The sequence below is a fragment of the Nicotiana tabacum genome, chromosome 10 (genome assembly GCF_000715075.1).
Source record: "Nicotiana tabacum cultivar K326 chromosome 10, ASM71507v2, whole genome shotgun sequence".
Classification (NCBI taxonomy): domain Eukaryota; kingdom Viridiplantae; phylum Streptophyta; class Magnoliopsida; order Solanales; family Solanaceae; genus Nicotiana; species Nicotiana tabacum.
The window spans coordinates 154,701,200-154,705,289 of record NC_134089.1 but is presented as its reverse complement, the minus strand read 5'-3'; the positions used below and the strand labels follow the sequence as shown (position 1 = coordinate 154,705,289).

At 33.0% G+C, this 4,090-nt stretch overlaps 1 long non-coding RNA gene across 1 annotated transcript; it reads left to right on the top strand.

Moving 5' to 3' along the window:
• The first annotated feature begins 540 nt into the window (after positions 1 to 540).
• LOC107792470 (uncharacterized) lies at positions 541 to 3,840 on the top strand. Its single transcript, XR_012695832.1, has 2 exons — positions 541 to 730; positions 3,174 to 3,840. It is a non-coding gene; the product is annotated as an uncharacterized LOC107792470 (long non-coding RNA).
• The last annotated feature ends 250 nt before the right edge of the window (positions 3,841 to 4,090 follow it).

Sequence of the window (4,090 nt, the reverse complement as noted above, 5' to 3'; positions counted from 1 at the left end):
GGTATACAATTGTACGCAAAGAGTTTAATTTTTTTTTAAATTCAATTATTAAACTGAAATAATATCAGTTGTCACATAATCTAATTAACTCAATGAAAGCTTATGCAATGAATAATACCTCCATGGAATTCCATTAGTGTTAATAAATATTATTATTTATTTATTGAAATTACGGACAAAAATTCAGGACAATCCTTTTGAAATTGTGGTATGCACGACAACCGAGAGTTTCTCCGATCAACTTATTCCTCTTGTCCATTTTTCTCTCTGCGAATATCCTATTTCATTTTTATTTTTCAAATAATTATTACTATATATTTGTACAGTCAAAATACATATCATAGATAAAGAGACAGTCAAAAGTAATATTATTCAAGTCATATAATAAAATAAAAAGGGGAATAAATTTGCATTTTCCACATGCCCCTCACGTGAGGTAAAGCAAATTAAAGGGGAAATAGGAAATTGAATTGTCCGGTAATAAGTTTGTATTGTATAGGTAGGAATTATAATTAATTTTCAAATGGGCAACACCGGGTAATTACTTTGGCCTTGATAGGCATTATGTGTTATTTCCTCAAATATTTTCTCACCAGCTTTTACTTCTCTCACCCGTCTGTCTTCTCTGCCCTCTTCGTCTTCGTGTGAAAATTATTTATGCTATCAGCTCAACTTTTATCTGAGGACAAGAATTCTGCTACTACGACACCACCGTCAAATTAGCGGCCGGGTATGTTTACATTTTTGTTAATTGCGTAGAGGCGGATCTATAGGGTTAGGGTTAGGGAATGTAATTCTGACTGGGGTTTGGACTTGTGGTAATAGTTCTTTCCCATTTTTCACTGGCATCGCTTTTTATTCAGTATAGTATTTTGAATAGAAAGCATATAACATGTTCAATATCATGTTTGCATTATTAATTCCTGACTTAAAATATTGAATTACCGTATCCAGGTTAGTTTTTGTTTAGATTAGGTTTATGTGATTAATTTCAGTACTATTCTATTCTAACTAAAATATAGTTCAGTTTTTTTTTTTAATGGCAATAGTTTATCAATATGATTAATGTGTACAGCATTAGAGGGTGCTGGAAACCCATATATACAGCTTATCAATATTACAAATCATCAGGCTATTTTTTCTAACCACAAAATCACTCAACTTACATTAAATATCATAAAATGTCATTTTCCACCAATATCAGATGAAGGTCTGCCGGAGATGCAACACCTTGCTCCCTTCCATTGAAAAGTGAAAACCTCCTTCATCCCTTTCCACACCACCTGAAACCACCAACAAATACCCATTTTCTCCATGAATCTACACCAACTCTGATATGGTGTTAACACCACCCTGCTCCAAAATCCGTTCAGCCGTTGACAGTGTTATACGTTAAAAGAAATGAAAACTTAGTTTCTGCACACTTTTAACTCAGTGTAAATGGAGTATGTTTAAATTTGTGGAGAAAAAACATCAATACAGCTAAAGATAGACCACATGGAGGAAAAATATCCTTATAGGTTATATCTACAATTCGGAACATGTTTTACTCTTGTTAGTATGTTGATGTTGTCTTACATGGTATGATAATAACATGAGTTGGGTGTAGCCAGGTATCATGTTCCACCATTTCCTGTCGTTTGAATGGAACTACTTTTGTATGATAGTTCATATGTTAATGTCACTTTAGACTCTATTTAGTAAAATGCAATCTTGTTCTTAGCCTTTCTTTTAAAAGTCTATTTGTGAAGTGCTATATCTCTATTCTAGTATCAGAAGTATGAGGGATGGGAATATGATATTTCATCTAGTGTTCATTCGCATAAGAATAAACGTTAGTCACTCTGTTAATAGTTTATAAACCGAAAAAGACACTACCCTTCCTAAGTGCGTATATTTTGTTGGTTGTCAACTTGTCATACATTAAATTGAATGTTTTAATCCTTTTAACTTAGTGGATTATAATTGAATTTGAAGCTACTTGTTGAGTCACGTCTTCTGTTATTTGTAATAGGAAATTTACCAAGCCAAGACACTCGATCTGATCTTACCTTTTAAGCGTAAACTCATAAATGTTCTGAGGAAGATTGTTAATGGGTAGGCTAATGTTACTCTTCCAATTTCTTTCGTAATTGGAAGCTAAAGTTTTAGCCTAGCTATACATTTAGTGCGTAATATACTAAACATTTGATGTACCATGCAATTGGACACATGTAGATATACATAAGTCTGGAATAGCCTAAATATAGGACTCTTAGAAAGTTGTTGTTTTTCTCACTATGTTCGTGATCCCAAAAAGTCAACCGTCATCACATATATTTCTACCTAGATTTTAAGAAAAGGGCATTTAAATTCTAACCATTAGTTGCCAACTCTTCTCATCTTGTTCTGTCCTCGGTTGTTGGTTTCAATTTTACGCTTTGGGCCACTATTACCAGCTTTGCTATTACCGTGGAGAAAAAATAAATTGAACTATTCTCTTGTACTATTATAATTTCTAGAAAAAAATGGCACCTTCTATATGACCAAAGTGTCCAAATTATGTCGTATTAGCCACAAAATTATAAATTCTAAAACTTTTCCATGTGTGAAAGCAAGGTTAGTTTGAGATCAAGCCAAGCCAGTTATAGAAAAGTATTCATTCTCTGAATTTAATACAATAAAAAAATATCAAACACTTTCCTGGTTACTTCCATTAGAACTTTTCTTTGTGTTTAATTTCTAATTAGACTTTGTTTTTTCACATATTTGCCTAAAATTCCACGTAAAGGAAACAGTCATCAAACTCCCTCAAATTGTCGTTACCTACTTCACCTTCCTTTCATCTTCTCTTTCCAAATTTTATAAAATCTAAGCCACTTTTAGTTTCTTGATTCAATCATCCAAAACCCAACAAAGACAATTCCCTTTAAAAAATAGCCATTCTTGCAAAAATAGCCAGTTCTTGAATTTGGTTCTCAAATATGGATAGACTTGTAACAACTTTGTTTTTTTTCATCATTCTTGTTATTAAGTCTATTTTCTACTACTACTCATGCTCAAACACAAAACTGTTCAGCTTTTGCATTCAGAAATAATCAGACTTTTGCAACTTGTAATCCTCTACCTTTGCTCAATTCTGTTCTTCACTGGAGTTATCATCCAGAAAATCACACAGTTGATCTTGCTTACAGACATAGAGGAGTTACAGATTCAGATTGGGTAGCTTGGGGTTTAAATATTAATGGAGCAAGAATGGTTGGTGCACAGTGTTTGGTTGCATTTAAAAATTCCAGTGGCCAAATTCAAGCTTACACTGCTCCTATTGCTAATTATGTTACTCAGTTAAGACAAGGTTCTTTGAGTTTTAATGTGCCAAGAATTGAAGCAGAGTTTTCAAATAATGAATACATTATTTTTGCAAGTTTGGAACTTCCTAGTGGAAGAACTAGTTTTAATCAGGTTTGGCAAAATGGCCAAGTTTCTGGTCAGGCTTTGCAAGCTCATAGCCAGTCTGGTGATAATTTGAGGTCTTTTGGAAGTGTTGATTTTGCAACTGGCCAGTTAGGGAATGATGGTGGTAGCAGGGTGTAAAAATTGCACGGGGCGTCCTATTTGGTTTCCCCCATTTAACTTATACCCATTTTTTTTAAAAGTTTTAACTTGTACCCACTTTTTAAACAACTTCAGCCCCCTTTTTCCTCCTCATTCTCCTCCTTCGTTTTCTTCTTCTTTTTTCTGTTGTTGTTGGAGCTGCTATGAAACTTCAGTTCATGGGATGATTGCCATAAATATGTTTATCAGATTATTTAAAAACCAATTATAAATAATTACGTAAGTTAGTAAACAATAATTTGTGAATATTTCCACGTACGTAAGTTAGTGGACAATGATAATTCTGTTCTTTTCACGTTTATTGTTTCCAAAATTTATGGTTTAGATACTGTTGGCAATCTGATTATTTATCTAGTATGTTAGATGCTGAAGTTTTTGAAAAAGCTTATCTAGGACAAAAAAACTTCAGCTTATTTAGTGCTGAAGTTTTTATAAATGAACTAAATAACTTCAGCATCTTCTGCTGAAGTTTTTGAAAAAGCTTAATGACAAAACT